This window comes from Octodon degus, unplaced genomic scaffold (assembly GCF_000260255.1).
Source record: "Octodon degus isolate 3935 unplaced genomic scaffold, OctDeg1.0 scaffold00023, whole genome shotgun sequence".
Classification (NCBI taxonomy): Eukaryota; Metazoa; Chordata; class Mammalia; order Rodentia; family Octodontidae; genus Octodon; species Octodon degus.
The window spans coordinates 12,509,681-12,527,991 of NW_004524599.1; the positions used below are offsets into that span (position 1 = coordinate 12,509,681).

Here is an 18,311-nt window from a genome sequence, read left to right on the forward strand (position 1 = left end):
GGAATGCAAGTATCTCCTCAGGAGACAGGGAATACCTATCCTGTCCTTCCTGTAGTTCTGATTAACATGATGCTACCAATAAACAGCCAAGGTTTTCTGTACAATATCCATAAGATGAAAGTTCACTTGGATTAAATTATGACAAGGATCAGAGAAGTGAAGATAGTAAATACGTAAGGTCATCTGTCCTTTGTTTTTGTGAAGTGCCTGTGATTCTTTTTCTCAATAGGCACAGAAAAGGATGCACTTGCCAAAATGATATTCACACAGCAAGAGTAAGAAGCTATGTAAGTCTATTTCTGAATGCAGAACAGTCATAACCACACCACTGTAAGTGGGAATATTACTCAGTTAAGTTTATGAGATTCTCCCATCAGCTTCCAGGATCCATCTTGTTTCTGATAAAAACATATTGTTGAATTACATGGGGATATAATAAGAACCACTGCCTCTCCACGTTTTCAACCTTGGAGGGGGTTGCGAATTTCAGACACTCTCCTTTAGCTGCAGCATCACTTCCAACAGTGTCTTCATTGAGGGAGGGGCCAGTTTAAAGACTTTCACTTGACCTTGCCTACTGTTTTATGGTTCCCAGTCCATCAGGAAACCAATATGAAGGTCCCACCAGACGCTGTGTGCATCTGTCCTTAGTATGCAATCTGAGACCAAGGAAATGACCACAGGTTTGGGAACTATAGACTTAATGTGAAATGGGCCTCAACCAGAACTCCTTTTATCTCAGAGCATCCATGGGTCTCAACCCTAACAAAATGCATTCACGTCAGCTTAGGTCCTTACCTAGCTCTGGGAAGTTCCCTTCTCCCTAGTTGCATAGGCTTTGATAAAAGTGACCAGCCTTTTGGTGAAGAATTGTAACAATGTCTATGGCTATTCCTGCTTTTGTGTTGCTGAGCCTTTCTTCAGCAAGACCTCCTTAAAGTCAATGGGGCCAGGTCTAGCATCTTAAATATGTATTCCCAGAGATCTTTCTTCTTCTTTGTATTGTTACATATTTTCCACATCATACAAGTCTTTAGATAAATATCTTTCTTCTCAGAAAGTGCTTATTGCTTTCCACTTGCATTGTACAGAAAGATAGCACCAGCTATTGATTTAAAATCAATGAAGAGAGGTAGGGTTAAAACTTAAGGAATATACATGTCATCATACGTGATATTCATCTCAGGGGAAATATGCACATGGTCTCCAGGTAATGAGAGGCTGCTGCTCTCCCCTAAGAAAGGGACATCAGACACTTGTGCACACTCAGGTAGATCTGGGAGACTCAAGGTTCTCCACTGTGTTTACCTGATATTCTTAGACTCATGTCCTACCCTTTCTATATCAAGGTGAGAGTTACAACCAAACAGTTTGTTTGGTTATTTAATACAGTCAGTTCTTGATCTTGCTGGTCAACTTCACATTAGATCTGAGAGGTGCTAGAAGTCATTTCATCCTTCCAGGGTTTCTGTGCTCATTAGGAGCAGACAAACACTTGCCCCATCCTTTATAATTTGTGCTGCCTACCTGAATGACTAGTGCTGGAGATACAGCAGAAGCCAGTATGTTCCCTTCTACCTGCACCCAGAGATGACAATCATGCCACACGATTGCTGCCATCAGATTAGAAAACAGACCAATTCTAGTATGACATTGTGAGGATCTTAGAACTTCACCTGATTTAGATAGGTATAAAAATTAGCTTTTATTATATTATGAATCACCTCAAAATTGAGTGGTTTTGGGACATAACCTTCCTGCTAGCTTGCAGTTATGTAGTGTAGCCTCACTCCTCAGCCTTACTCTTAGCGGGGCTCTCCTGGTATAAGGATGGGTTGGCAGCCTGGCATGCTCATTCAGGTATATGATGGTGAGCATGCCATGACAAAGGATAACAACCTGCTTCACAAGTTTGAACTCATAGGCATACCTTCTGCACCCATGGTGTTCCTCAGATTGAAGTAACTCTTGATAGTGATGCCAATGTCATCCTCAACGTTCCTGCATTCGATAAAATACAGGAAAAGAGAACAAGATTACGATATCTAACAATAAGGGCCATTTGAACAAGGAGGACATAGAGTGTATGATCCAGGAAGCACAGAAGTACAAGGCTGATGATGAGAATCAAAGGGACAAAGTGTCCTCCAAGAATTCATTGGAGTCCTATGCTTTCAAGATGACAGCAACTGTTGATGATGAGAAACTACAAACAAGATTACTGATGAAGACAAACAGAAGATTCTTGACAAGTGTAATGAAATCATCAACTGGCTGGATAAGAATCAGGCTGCAGAGAAAGAGGAATTGGAGCATCAGCAGAAGAAGCTAGAGAAAGTCTGCAATCCCTTCATCACCAAGCTGTGCCAGAGTGCAGGTGGCACGCCCAGAGGAATGCCTGGGGGCTTCCCTGGTGGAGGACCTTCTCCCTCTGGTGGTGGTTCCTCTGGGCGCACCATTGAAGAGGTTGATTAAGCCAACACAAAATATAGATAATAGCAGTTTTCCACAACCAATAAAATTGAAGGACCTAAAGTTGTAGCAAATTCTGTGGCAGTTATTAAAGTTGATCTGCAATAGTAATGCACTGGGCATTCTCAATACTTGAATAATGGAACATGTACACAGAGAAACATTGCGCTGCACTTTAAGCACCACACTATGAGTGAAAATGCAATGTGTTCAATAAAAATATTTACATTGGCAAAAAAAGAGAACAGGTTTGGGTTTCCTTCAAATTATCCTGTCTTGTGTTCTCCTTAGCATTTATCACTTTATAAAATTCATCATTCATTTATTTTAAACTGTGCTTTACTACAGTATAAGCCCCATCACAGCAAAAGTAATGTCTGCCTTACCCAACGTTGTTTCATACCATAGCAGATATAATGGGGACAATAAATAATTGTTGGGAGAATGAATTGAAAAATGAATGAAAAGAAAATACTTAATGGTGCCTTCTTCATGGAACAGGGATGTCCTTCTATATCAGGCTGAATTCTACCAGCCTCAGTCCCTTCCTAAGCAGGACAAGTATCAATCACACATTTCACCTGTGTGAGGATGAATCTCTCTAGATGTGCCCTGTGGAGTCAACCACTTCTTCTAATTAAGAAGTTCGATTTCTCAAGTTGGAGACTTGGCAAAAGCAATATCATTGGTGTGGGGGAAACAAAAGCCCGTCTGAAGTGAGAATACACAAGTATCTAACACGAAAGGCCATCCCGCTGGTCCCACCTAGTCGTCCTGAGCTAGAGCTCTAATTCTACCGGCTTTTCACTCCCATTCCTAGCTCTCTCCAGCATATCCTCAACAAAGAACTGGAGTTTTAGCCTAAGTAAAAATACAGCCCATCATCTGATTGATGGGTTAATTGATTGATCGATGATCTGTTTTTGATTGGTTTGTCTGGTTACTACATTTGCTAGTCTTCCTTAGAAGCAACTCAAATGCCTGTCTTTCGGGGTGGTGGTACAAAAGGGAGAATGAATTTTTCCTCCAGCTCTCTTGCCTATGAACTCTCTGTGGGCGTGTGACATTACAAAAATAGAAGTGGCAGAGCAGTACTCTCCGTTGCTTAGGATTGCAACAGAGTGAAACGTGAAATTTGCTTTTGCAGCTGTTCTTGACGGAATGGATCCCACTTAAATCATGAATGTTTTTTCTTTTTGTCATTTCTTTTTCAGCCCGTATTGGATTTTAAATAACAAAAGTTATTGCAAAGTCAAGTTCTTTGGCTTTCGTGAGCTTGGCTGCAGCACTGGCCAGGCCTGGTGGCACTGGAGCAGGTGTCTGCCAGCTCAAGAGCCTGGTCAGTCACAAGGGCTGAGGTTAAAAAGACGGTCAGAGGGTTTGACATTTAGATTGCAATATTATTTTTATTTTCAAGTCCAAACTTTTTCAATTTAATTTATGTTTGCAGTGGTTCACTGTTTCATGAAATTTTGCTTTTGACTGTGGTGTAGGCAGCAGCGTTTGTTATCTTTTTAGGATTCAACAATGTTTCTTTTTACCATGTTTAGGGTGTTGTTTAAATCTACAAATCAGTGCTGAACTTGATTTCTCTAATTAGGTGGCCAAAAAGCAAGTAGCCACATTTAAAAGTGTGACCTTGTGTTTACTGCCTCCTGGAGATTAACACTGCTAACTCTCAATGATCTAGATGTGGGTTTTAAGCATTAGCAAATCCTTTTCTTTTCAGATGCTGGATAGTGAGCTCTGCTAGAAAGAGAAGCTTCCCAATGAATGGGTGGTTGGAGGTGCACAGCATCATTCGCTTCACAGACACATTTGGGGCACTTATTATGACCCACAAAGGCCAGCATATTGACAGATCTAAATAAATAAAACATAATGGAGGTGTTGTGGTATCGGCAGAGAGCATAGCCCTGGATGAAAGGTCAAGACCTGGTCAGACCTCGCCCTGACCAGCTATGTGAACTTGAATAAACTGTCTCTCATCCTGGGCAAGCTTCTGTTACTCACTTTGAATCAGGGCATAATCAAAATATATTGCCTCCATATATTTAGTAATTATTATGGACTCACAACAGAACCTGTGTCATATTCCACTTGTAGCCACACCATTGCTACAAAGGGTTTGTACTTGTTCAATAAAAATGTAACATTAAATGACCAGGTGGACACACTTCAAATTGTGATGCAATATCCACACATCACAGAATTGCATGAAGTATTTCATTTTGTAAGTTCTTCCTCTTTTATTTCTTCTCTTCCTCCTCTTTTTTCTCAACTTATTCTATTTCCATGGAAATAACTGGATTGGAAAAGCAAGAAATGGGCACAGTAATTACCTAGACGGCAGAATATTGGTGTCTCTATAGGAGGGGCAGGTTCCCAGCATGGTGGTTTAACACCAGGGAGAGGGAGAGATTAAACATTCAGAACTGTTTATTTCTAAAACACTATGATGTGATTGAATATTTATAAAGACATTATTGATACGTTGGATGTAAGGAAATGTTCTGTTTCTTTTTTAATATCTCTATTCATGCAGATACAAATCCATGAATGCTGTCAGAAGTACTAATGTCTTGGACTGGCTTTAGAGTTCAGTATCAGCTATCCACAATGGATGTCATCATTATGTGCTGTAGTTACAAACTAGAAAAATGAAAATGGGGAAGGGATCTAGGAAGACAGAGAAAGGAGAAGGGAAAGGGAAGGTGAATAAAAAGATTGAGAGAATGTCTACTGGACTCTGAGGCCCAAGAGTTTCATCATTACCCTTATGTATTACTCAGCTTTTCACCACTATAAAGCAATACCTGGCACAGGCTACGTGTAAAGAAAAACAGGCTTACTTAGCTCATGGTTTTTGAGGGTCCTGCATCAGTGCAGTTCCACTGAAGGCCCGTGGCACGTGGTTGGTGGCGGATGGCAAAGGAGGAACATGCGCTGGGGGAACTAGTTCTATCTGGATCCAGGAAGCAGAGAGCTGGGGAGGGCCAGACTTGCTCATTTTATAGTAATTTTTTCCCAATGAACTCATGAGAACTATCTTTCAAGAGTATGTACCCAATGAATAGTTCAGGCTGGCCTTGAACTCACTATGTAGCCTAAACCAGCCTTGAACTTATGCAATCATCCTGCCTGAGCCTCTTGGGTGCTGGGATTTTGGGCTTGCACCACCATGCCTGGTCACAGTGAACTCTTGCATAGTCAACCATTGGAACAGAGCAACGCCTTTCCTACTTATTTATCAGGTTTGGGTCTGCCATTTGTCTCTGCATCTCCAAACACAGAATACAAATGTGCAGTGAGAGGATATTGAAACAGAAGAGCGTATGAGCAGCAGCACTGCTGCCTGTCACGCCTTCCCTTCACCTTACAGCACAATAGCCATCACTCAGCTGACATCTAACACGAAGTTGTGAGATTCTGCCCCGGGAAGATAATGACTGTAGCCAGTCAGTGTTTATAGACAATTTGGAGACAGAAGGAAAATGCATATGTTAAAAGTAAATGCAGATTTACATTTATTTCTTTTTTCAGGATATTTCCATTGATAAGCGCTATGTATGGAAGAGTTAGAAAGAAAGATATGGTCCCACTATAAGGAGACTTTTAGCTGGAACAGATCCAAAAATCAGTATCACACTGAATTAGGTGCTAGAAGACAGGTGTGCTCTGGTGCCATTAGCGTAGCCAGGAGGAGCTGGGCTTGGGCTTTGAATTTAGGGGAAGCTAGGAAGCACTACCAGGAAGCACTGCAAAGAGAAGCATGGGCTTCGATGAGTCTCAGGGACCAAGCAGGAGTTAGCTAAAAAGATTCAAGAGACACCATGGGACAGCCCTGTGGAATGTCTAGTCACACGGCAATGGGAGATTGCCCACATCACAACCCTTCTGGTCACTGAGGATGAATCTGACTGAAACAAGACTGCAAAGATATGGAACTTCTGGTCAGACAGGCCTGCCACAGGACTAAAGTGAGAGCTTCCATGTGGGTGAGAGTTTTATCACTTACAAACTGCCACGTCACTGAGGCCCCTCTGAAGCAGACATTGTTACCCTAGTTATATGGAGACCACGTATGTGATTTTTCTAGATTCTCTTTTTGTTTGTTAATACATGCTTATATTACATGATGTTTGCATAAGTCTCAGAGAGTCCATAAATGTACCTAACTTATTTTAATTCTTTCATTCCTCTTCCCTTCCCCTTCTCCTTTCTCTGTTTTTAGATACCCTCCCCCACTTTAATTTTTTTTTTTTTAGTTCATGATTACAACACATAGTGATTACATTCACTGGGGATAGTTAGTACATTTTTTCCTCAAATATGAAAAACTGAAAGTACAGATAAAATAAAGAGAAAAATTGAAAAGTTGGTAAGAGAAAGCAGGGAGCTAGATCTTTCACAAATGGAACAGGGATTGAGAGACAAAGGGAGGGAAACACATAAAATGACTTAAGATGCTTCATGCCTGGTTTCTAAAAGATGGGGCTGCAGGTCACATCCTTGTCCTGCGCTCCAGGGTCCCCATCTGTTCCATGTGGCTCTTCACTGCTCCTTCCTCAGTGCCCAGGTAGGATTCTCTTCTTCTGACACATCCTAGTGACCTTTCATATGCAGATCAGCTTCAATGGTGCAGAGCTGATAGCTATGAACCTCGACTAGGCCAACCTGTTTTAGTCACTTACCTGTCACTAACCACAATGCCTGACACCCACAGCTTAAAGGAGGGGAGGTTTATTTGGGCTCATGACTTTAATTCAGTCAGCTGAATCTGAGTCAGAAATGGCATGGCAGAGGAGCACAGCAGAGGACAAGGATGCTGGAGTCAGGGCATCTCAGAAACAGAGAAAAAAGAGAGGAGTCCTGGAGAGAAACCCTTCAGGCCAAGCCCCTAGCAATCCCTTTCCCCAAGCCTAACCTCCTAGGAGCACATTCAGCTGTGAATCCACTGACGAGTGCAGAGCCCCATGATAGTCTCACCCTCCACACACCTGAGAACTTGGGGGACATTTTAGATCTCAACCCTAGCACACCCCTAGTAGAGTGGGTGTCCTGCCATGTTCTAGTTGCCTGTTACTTGCCTCTACTCACTGAGTTCCACTCCAGTGGCTGGGCAGATAATAAAGAATAGCCGAGAGAAACATGGGTTGTACTGAATTTCACCTCTGATTGAGACTGGACCAGAGAATTTCAGACTCATATAGTGATTCTGCTTAATTTCATAATCAAGTGGGTGTTGAAACTATCAGACAAAGAGGAACACAGCCCTTACATATAGAACACCCATCATGGATCCTGGATCAGACCAAATGAACTAATAGAAAAGCCTTGCAATTGATTGGCCCTTCCTTGGGCATTCAAATAGTTCATTGGTGATTGTAAAATGCAAAAATACTGTCATTCATGGAAACAGAACACCCCACCAGGAGTAGATGATCTTGTGCTCTTTGTGCAGCCCAAGACAGATTCCAGGCTAAGACCCAGCTAACTCCAAGGAAGGAGACCCACTGACTGAGAAGTCACTGGCATTGGATCTGTTTGAGGGATATGTGTATTTCGAGGGCTTTTAGGAGCTGTAGAATGAAGATACACAACCCTAAGTCACATGTCTGACCTTTATATCTTGTCACATAGCTACACCTGATGGGACCTGAGGGCATGGTGTCCAAAACAAACAAACAAAATCTCTATTTGGAGTCTTATGGGACAGCAGCTCTCAGAGAAGCAGTTATCTCCAGAAGAAAGCTCTCCAGAACTGCATGTGCCGCCAAGGAATCTTCAGAGGGAGCCAACACAGAAAGACAGGGTGGATGTGGGCTTTTCATTCCAAGGAAACCATTTTTTCCCTTCTGACTCCTTAAATCTGGGCTAACAATCAATCCCCTGTTTTTAAATGAGATCCTTATTTTCCCCTTTCTGCAGTCATGAATTAAGGGGGGCTCTCCCCTCTGAGCCTTCTCTGGGGACTCCCTCAGCTTCCATCTTGAGGGCAGGAGGTGGGATGGGAGACTTCGTGAGGCAGGGAGAAGCTGCCTCCCCCTCAGACTGGCTCCAAGGACACAGATTTTGACAGTGCTATGAATGGACTGCTTTATGGAACTCTCAGGGGAGCTGAAGAGAGCTGATGAGAAGCCCAGGGGAGAGCCCCTCCCTGTGGGCTTGGGAGAACATTGTGTGGAAGAGAAGCAGGGCAAGAGCGGAGGGCTCTGTGATGGCAGAAAGAGGAGAACCCAGCTAGTCCAGCAGCCTTACAGGAAGAATAAAGTTCCGGGATAGGTGTGAGACTTTATCTGAAGCTGAGTGATGGAAACGTTAGAAAAACAATTTCTGTTTAATAATCTTTTAACTAGTCATTCCACTCTACAGGCCAGGTACCCCACGGGACAATCAACTCTCCTTCATTGTCAATATATGAAATGTCACCCATAGAAGTAGCCTTACCCCTGCTGTCCAACAGACATGTATGAACTATTTAGAACTTTAACAGTTTTACAAATAACATTAAAAAGTTAAACAGAAATAAGTGGAGTTAGATTTAATGTATTTTACTTACTCAGTGGATCAAACATATTGTGATTTTGGTATTTAATGAGTATTGAAGGTAAAAATTGTTAATGAAACACTTTCCTCTCCCTGGTCTTAAAACCCAAGGTGTTTTTTATACTAAGAGAATATCTCAGTTGGGAAGAGCCACATGTCACATGCTCAATAGCTCTCATCCTACACTGGAAGAGACTTGAGACATGGTAACTTTACCTTGAAAATGGATTTATCTGTTCAGTATCTTTTTAATGTAAGCACCACACTAAATACTTCTATAATGATGATTAACTTAGGATTTACCATTGTCTTAGTGGTTGGAGGCAAGGAACTCTACTTTGCTTAGTGCTACCTAATAGAGTGAAAATTATGAATTTATTCAGTAAGTGGGGATAGAAAATCATATTTGATCAAAATGAGCTTCTTCCTTTCCTGGCCCAAACCTATGCCTTGGGTGCTTTCCCAATTGTCATTGGGAAACTAGATAACAGCAGCAATGGGTGCACTGGAATGCTAACCTGGGCCAACAGTAGTGCTGCAGCAGGGAAGTGAGAAGTGAGCTTGTCCAGAGGGCAAGGTGAGGCATTTAGGCTTGGTCATTTTATAATAGAAGAAACAATGAAATTTTCAATCAGAAATTTGTAGCAGGCACTTTCCTAAGGAGGTACTTTCCTATGGAGAAGTGAAGGTCAAACTGTAGAAGCAGTCAGGTATCAGAGGGAAAGCAAGAGAGATGCTCAGGTGGGCTGGGGCTTAGCTGTAGAGAACATATCCACCTATGGAGAGAAGTAGTCTATTCCCCAGTTCAACTCCACATGGCACTATTTGAGTGTTTTTCCTGCTGTGTTAGGTACAGCAATCAAAAGATAGAACCTTGGGCTGGCCAAATAGCTCAGTGGATTAAAGCATCTTACAAGCAGACTCAGGGGCCAGGGTTTGATCTCCAGGCCTGCTGTGCTGGCCCTGTCCCTGGGGAGCACTGAGCCAGCACTGGGCATGGTGGCACGTGCCCATAATCTCAGCTCTTGGGAGACTGTAAACAGGCGTATCACCAAGAGTCTGATCTAGTAGTGAAACCCTGAACACCCTGTAAACCCTTCCCTAAATTTTTTTTTGTAAAAAAAGGTAAAACCTTTGCTCTAGAATTTAGTAGAAAGATCAAGACATTTCAGTGGTGGAAGGAAGCCCAAAGACCACTTAATAGTACAGCGCAGTGGCAGCACGGCTCCAGGGCGAGCCCGCAAGGGAAGTTTGGCTAGCGGCCTTTCCAATTTTGAGGAAGCAGTAAATCACAGTCCTCTCAACACTCACAGACTGAAGACACCCTCCAAGCCCAGTGCTACTTTCACACTCACTGTAAGAGGAGCGCCATCTCCTCATTATTGGGCCACTGTGTTCTTAGAGTGCTCTATGCAATGTCCATCTTAAAGTACACACCATAGCTCTGGTCTGGTCCGGTCTGGTCTGGTCAGCAAAAGTGAAAGACAACTGCCTGGAATTCAGTGTGTGCTTTTGGAGAGACTTTATGATACTTTATGATAAAAAAATATTTGTTAAAGCAATGATGTTTATCAATCAACTATAATGTCATTAATCAAGGAGAGGAGTTAGATAATTTCTTGTTCTATAACCAAACTTCTCTTATCATACTCAAACTTTACTGGTAATTTTTTCTTTAAACTCACAACCATTTTACACTTGTGTTTTATTTTATTGTGATTAGAACACATCGTTGATTATACAACAATGCTGAACATCAGATCTCTGGAGCTTATTCATCTTGCTTGACAGAAAAATTATGCTTGATTTTTTTACATTGCATATTGTTAGTTTTATTTTTTATTTTATTTTATTGAAAAACAAATAGCAATGAGACAGTTTCAAAACTTATTAATAGGACAGTTTCAATAATTAACACATTGTACATTGTTATCTACTTAGTGGTTATCCATAGTACAAGAAGCAGACAGAATATCCTGTCCAAACACTATTAGTAAAAATCTTTCTTCTCATTGAATTAAGCAAAAGTAGCTGTATATCTATCCTAACTATTCTGTATATACAAATACAAAATGGTCCTTCCTTTGTATTCCCGTTTTTGTTTAGTCCTGTCAGAGATGGGTATTCCATTGGCATCTAAATACTATAGGTGCGTGAATTCAGCAAAACAATCCAACACAGTCCAGCAGCCCACAATAGTAGTGGGCTATCCGCAGAAGTTGTTGACTTGAGCCTTTCACAGCTCAGCATATTAATATGGCTTTACTTTATATGCCTCATTTTTATACTTTTCTGCTGGATGGTTAAAGATCTTTTCACGGAAAATTACAGTACTCTGAAAAAAGAAATCGTAGAGGATTTCAGAAAATGGAAAGATATTCCATGCTCTTGGATAGGAAGAACCAACATCGTGAAGATGGCCATACTCCCAAAATTGCTGTACAGATTTAATGCAATCCCTATCAAACTACCACCAGCATACCTCCCAGACCTAGAGAAATCATTCCTAAAACTTATTTGAAACCAGAAAAGACCTAGAATAACAAAGGCAATCCTGGGCAACAAAGATAAGGCAGGAGGCATTACAATTCCTGACTTGAAATTATGCTTGATTTGTAACATTAAATTTTCCTTTCCTTTTCCTACCAGAAATCGCCCTCCAATTCTTGGGTGAATTTAACCCTTTCTTAGATTTTTGTCCCCAGGTACCTTCTGTGCTATCACATACCCAGAATTCCCCTTCCTTTTTAAAGGCAGACTAGCGTTCCATTCTATGTGCACATGACGTTTTCTTCATTGGTTCCTCCGTTCATAGATATTCATGTCATTTCCATGCCATGGCTAGTGTGAAGAATTCTGTAAAGAATATAAAGTGCTGATATCTCTTTAATACTCTAGTTTCAGTTCCTTTACCCAAAAGTGGAATTTCTAGATTATAATAAAATACTATAGTTACCTTTTTAATTTTTTGAGAAATCACCTTACTATTTCTTACAGTGTCTGTACTCTTTGGATTTTCACCCAGCAGTAAGGTTTCAAGCTCTGCACCTCCTTGTCAACACCTGTACTCTTTTGTCTCTTCAACAAATGGCACTGAGAAAGCTGGATATCTACATGCAGAATAATAAAACGGAATCCTTTTCTTATACCATGCATAAAATCAGCTCTGAAAGGATGACAAACTGAAACAGTAGAACTGAAGTTGGAAAATGCCTGAAAAAAACTATCGGGTAGGATGTTCATGACATTAGTGTTGGTAACAATTTCAAGCATTGCCTGACACCAAAAGCACAGGCAATGAAACAAACAAGTGGTTTTATGCCAACGCAAAACTTCTACATCCCAAAAATAGTAATCAGGACAGTGCAAAGGCAGCCCACAGAATGGGAGAGGAGATTTTCAAGCCATGTATCTGATGAAGGACTAATCTGCAAAATATGTAGGCAGCTCCAACATCTCAGTAGTGAAACACTAACAACCTGATAAAACACAAGCTCAGGACCGGAACACAAGTTTTTCCAATGAAGACATGAAACCTGTCGACAGTTCTAGGAAAAGTGTTGAACATCTCTGATCATTACAGAAATGCAGATCAAAACCATGAGAAAACATCACCATCATCAGACTGATCATTATTAAACAAATAAAAAGACATCTTCCATTGTCCATAACTTATGACTCACTACATAGCAAACTTGGATGTCTTTTGAAAGGCACATATTGATTTATTTGCGATTTTAAGAATTCCTATCTGGTGCAAATAGTATGTAGGTTATTCCCATATTTATTTACTTGTTTTTTGTTTTTTTTTTTTTTGAATGAATGCTTAAAATTTTTGTTCCTATTTCCCTATCATGTTATTTGTGTTCATGAACATTCATAAATTAAGCTTTATTTGACAAGTTGAAATTGCAGAACAACCTTTCTATACTTATTATTCACAGCTAAGAAAAATGTGAATTACTATTAATCTCAATTTTGAAATTTTGAGGACTGTTGTAAAAGCTGACTTAAAAATAAGCAGGGAGTGACGACGGCTTGAAAATCTTTTCTACCATTCTGTGGGCTGCCATTGCACTGTCCTGATTACTATAACCCTAATCCTGAAACTCTGGGAGGCTGAGATGAGAATATATCAAGTTTGATTCCTGCCTGAGCAATTTAGCAACATAAACTGTGCATCAAAATTGAAATAAATGAATAAATATGTACATGCATAAATAAGAAAGTTTGAGAATGTATCTTAGTGCAAAAGTCCTGAGTTCAATCCCTTGAACTGCAAAAAAATAAATAATACTAAATAAAAAAAGAAAGGCAGAAGAAATGAAAATTTTCCAGTGGTTCATTGCTCCACTTTGTTAGTTTCTCATTGCCTTTGTTGTATAATCTACTGCTTTACAGGAAGTTCTTAGTTTCACAGAATCCAAAAAATTGAATATCATGCTGTCAGAGTCTTCATCTTAGATTCTATTAAATTTTAAGAGAATGGAGTCCTCATGTATTTCCTGAGTGTTCTAAAAGCCAGATGCAGGAGCAAAGCTGTGAGTATTGAGAGTAGCATTTTTCAAGGAGTTCTGAGGTGGTTAGCAATGTCAAAAGCACAGGAGGGTCAAGCTGTGAGGCTGCTAGACAGCTTAAAAGATAATTTCATGAGGAAAGGTGGAGCTAAAAGCAGACTTCAGAAATTAAAAGCAAGAACAGGTGAGAAGCAGTAAAATTCACCTTGATGCAACAAAGAGCTCCCAAATGTGCACTCAGCCCATTAACTCTACCCGCCTGTCATGGATGAGACTAGGCTACAGAAAAAAGCTTAATTCTTTAAGTGCTTCAAATTCTTTGAAAGAATTTGTATTCAATTCAAAGTGTTTCCAGGTTAAAAAAACAAAACAACAACAACAAAAAAACTGGAGTTATTTTTTATCAACAGTTTTGTTTGTATTGCAATGGAACCATTCGAAACCACAACTGAGGGCTGGCAAGATAGCTCAGCGGACTAAGTGCCTGCTTTGGCAAGCTCAGGGACCAGGGTTCAATACCCTGGTCTTGCATGCAATGCAGGACCGGCATGCTGAGCCGGCTACTGAGTCTGGGTGTGATGGTGCATGCCTGTAATCGCAGCACTGGGGAGACTTAGAACAGGAAGATCAGCATGAGTCCAAGCTGGGCAGTGAGACCTTGCACCAAATATTTAAATGAAGAAAAAACAAAAACAAAAAACATGGTTGAATGCCTCCTATCTTGAATTTTCAAATGTGCATTGTCTTTAATGTCTTATCTATTGTTATTACACTCTCTTTAAATTAAACTAAAAATATAAAAAGGACAAGGAAAAAATTAAGGTTTGCTGAAAGGAAAAGTTAATGTTAAATTGTTAGATCAATCTTGGGTGCCTATACCTGGTAATATGAACAACAAATTTGAGGATAACAATATGTAATATACTAATCATTGCTAATTTTATATTCTTGATTTGAAATTCTGTACCATTTTTATTGTATTATATTGCTTTGTTTTTGTCTTTGCTCTTGTTATTTTTTCTTCTAAAATAAAAAAGAATTACATTTACAAATAATTTCAATATTGCTCCAAATTCTAAAACAGAAAAGAAAGAAGAAAGACAGAAAGACAGAAAGACAGAAAGACAGAAAGACAGACAGACAGACAGACAGAAAGAAGGACGGATGGACGGACAGACAGAAAGAAAGAAAGAAAGAAAGAAAGAAAGAAAGAAAGAAAGAAAGAAAGAAAGAAAGAAAGAGATGAGAGTGTCAAGGTAGACACGACTTTCTTCATTCTGGGTGGGTGTTCTCAAAGGGGCTCTGTTCTTTTGTACAAGAAGAGCAAACACTTTCAGAAGCTAATTTTTATTTGCTTGCTTGCTATTATTTAGCTTACTCATAGTTTTTATCCACAGAGAAAAAAGCAACAAAACTAAGAACAAGAAATTTCACCATGCTGCAGGAACTGTCGAAATGGATTTTCAGGCACGAAACTGTAATCACATTGACCACAACCCTTGCTCTTGCATCCTCATTTCCTTTACAGAGTGATCAGTCAGAAAAGAACTAGGCTCTAAATATCACCCTTTCCAGCAAAAGAAAGAAAATAGGTTGATTATTAAAATAAAACAGGTAGGGGGCTGCTTAGTGGGGAACTGCGCACCTTGCCGTTTATTTCCTCGGTATAGCCCATAAAGCCCATATCTTTCCCCCCTTATGGTACAGGTGAGAAAATGAGGGATGGGCGGGAAGGTGAATGAGCTGGACAGTGGGTGCCAGAGCCCCAGAAGAGAGCTACGTGTCCTGCCCGCGCAGCCCATGTTATCTAAGTACAGAAAGCCCTACCCAGCATCTGGAGAGTGAACGCCTGAGTGTATGTGGAGGAGAGGGACAGAGTTGGAGGAGCAGAGCAAGGCTTAACATCCTGTGATAGTTCAGTCTTGCAAGCAGCCTATCTGCCCACCAATAGACGAAAGGATGAAAAATGGGGCCTTTACACACAACGGAGTGTTAAGGCCCTAACGAAAGATAACCCTGAGCTCACTGTAGGAAAATGCATGCACCTTTGGAGTTCAGTGTTAAATGAAATGAATCAGGACCTTAAGCTGAACTACTGCATGGTTTTCTTATATGAGAAGCACAAAGCATAAACAAAGGGCAAGATAAACAATGAATAACAGCAAGTGGAGAAATAAACGTTTCTCTAATGGGAGGGGTTTCCAGAGATGGGGGAGGGGCGAAGGGGAGGGAGAAGAAGCAAAGCCGTGTCCTGTCCATGTACCAACTCCGCACAAGAAATGCAAACACTATGTACTGTAAGCATAGATAAGCATCTGTGAAATTACAGATTTGGTCTAATAATCAGAGATCATTGAGTGCAAGATAGTTTTAATTTGCATTGTTATAATTGCCGTTATTACCATGACTTACAGCAATATAACCCATAGTAGAATTTTGGCTAATTTATTTAGTTATAATTTCACAGACATAATTTCTTGGGGTGATTAGTAGAAGTTTTGATATTTTAATTTGTTTGATTCATCCATGTTGGTCTAAAAGCTATGAGGGTGACAGACACCCTGAATTCATTTCACAGAACACAACCCACAGCTGAAAAGAAGCGACCTTGCAAATTCAGATCCTCAGATAGCAGGTCAGACTTTGGAGTTATAAAAGAAGCTGTGGCTCCCACTGGCTTCTGGGTGAGGCAGCCAGAAGTGCAGCTTCTGAGAGGAGAAGCAAGAGGCACCAGAGAAGACAGAGCAGGCCCCTGAGTACCAAGTGTCCTCCTCCGTCTTTTGTTTTGGAAGTGAAGGTCAGAGAGGCCTTGGGTGCCTATTTTCATGTACATTTGAAGATCTGGCTCAAGACTCCTTCCCTCCTTCCCTTCTCTGTTTAAGGAACAGAAGTTTGTTTCTTTGCCCAAGCTCAGTGCTGGTGCCTGCTCAGGGATGAAGAGCCCAACCATATCCATTTCTTGGGACAGCTGAAATAAGTATAGGCGACTGTCACATGTGTACATAGACAACAGTGGCACAAGGAAAGGTACAAGGAATGAGAAAATGAGGCAGCTAAAGGCCTGGGCCTCTATGGTTGTGAGGGATCCAGGAGATCACGGGGAGCACAGCAGCTGCTCTGTGCCACAGGAACCTAAGAAAGTAGAAGCCCTGGGGAAGGGAGAATTCAGGCTGTGTGGAAGCCAGTGCATTCCTTCACACAAGTATGGGGCTCAGAGGGGTTGAAACAGAGAGCTCTATACTTCTTTGTGACTGTTCTGTGCAGCTTTAAATTTGACTGACTATGGCCCACAGCTAATCCTGATGAGAAAATCACTCTCAAGAACTCTTCAGTGGAAAACAGAAAATTCAGACATTAAAGGATGCTAGCTACAGTCACAGTTGTGTTGATGATGTTTCCCCAGGGCAAAGGGCTGCCTGGCAAGCTATTACTGCAGGAAAACCATGTCTGCAAGTGTTGTACTAACCAAGTTTGCACATACAAATCTTGATTGTCAGCTATAGTGCTCCCTCCTTTTCCATGGCTTCAGCTACCCATGGCCAGTCATGGCCTGAAAGTATTACTATAGTGCAATGGGAACCCAAGATACCTTCAGAGAGAGGGAGAAGGAGAGAGAGAGCAGAGAGGGAGATGGAGAGGAAGGGGAAAGGGGAGGGGAAGGGGAAGGAGAAGGGGAAGGGGAGGAGCAAAGGGAGAGGGAGCAGGAGTGAGAGCCAGAGAGGAAGAGGGAGGGGGAGGGGAAAAGGGGGAGGGAGAGGGAGAGAGAGAGGAAGGGGGAGAGGGAGGGGGAGAGGGAGGAGGAGAGGGAGATCAGATCTGGAATGTTTTCCAAAGGCTGATGTGTTGAAGGCTTGGTTTACAGTTGGGAGGTGGTAGACACTTCAGGAGGCAGGGCAAGTTGGAGAAGGAAGGTCAAACAATGTGCCCTTGAAGACTATGTTGGAACTCTACCCTTTACCCTCACTTCTGTCCACTATGACTTGAGCCCTTTTCCTCCCCCACAAGCTCTCAATCATAAGGGTCAGCCTCAGCATGGGCCCAGAAGCAAAAGGGCCATGTTACTGTAGACTGAAGTCACTGAAATCATGAACTAAAATGAATCTTTATTTCTTTACTTTGATTGTCTCAGGTGTTTTGTCACAGGGACAGAAAACTGAGAGAGGAAATGATTGTATTCACATGCTTATTATCATATATTATTGTAATTGTTCTATTTTATTATTGATGATTTTTATTTAATTACCTTGTTGAACTTTTAACTTAAACTTAATCATAGTCATGCATGTAGGACTAGACATAGTATACACAGGGTTTGTTACTATCTGTTGCTTCAGATAAGGCCTGGAGGGCTAGCAAAATATCCCACAAGGATAAGGAGGGCTACTATGCAAATTTTAAGGCTTAGGGAATTTTGTCAGAAGCAGACCAAAGTGAGTGATCAAAATCAGCTTCCCAGGTTGGAGGTCTCCCAGAAGGTAGTGAGGCATTCCATGATTTTCAGAAGCACCAGGAAAGCATCATTAGTTGAGATGCTGTCTCAGGTACTTTTTTCTCATTACTGAGACAAAACACCCAACACCCAAAATTAAGGAAGGAAAGCTTTATTTAGCTCACAGTTAGTGGAGGTTTCAGTCCATACTTGGCTGACTCTAAGGCAGAGCAGCACATGGCAGAAAGCAGTGGCTCATGGTGATGGAAAACAGCAAGACAGCAAGAAGAAATGACAGGAGTAGCAGCAGCAATGGCTACAGAGAGAAAACCTGTCTCCCTCAT

The 18,311-nt window shown here is 41.2% G+C and overlaps 1 pseudogene; it reads left to right on the forward strand.

The window, feature by feature from the left end:
- Positions 1 to 1,830: 1,830 nt before the first annotated feature.
- On the forward strand, positions 1,831 to 2,475 carry LOC111815878 (annotated as a pseudogene).
- Positions 2,476 to 18,311: the final 15,836 nt, after the last annotated feature.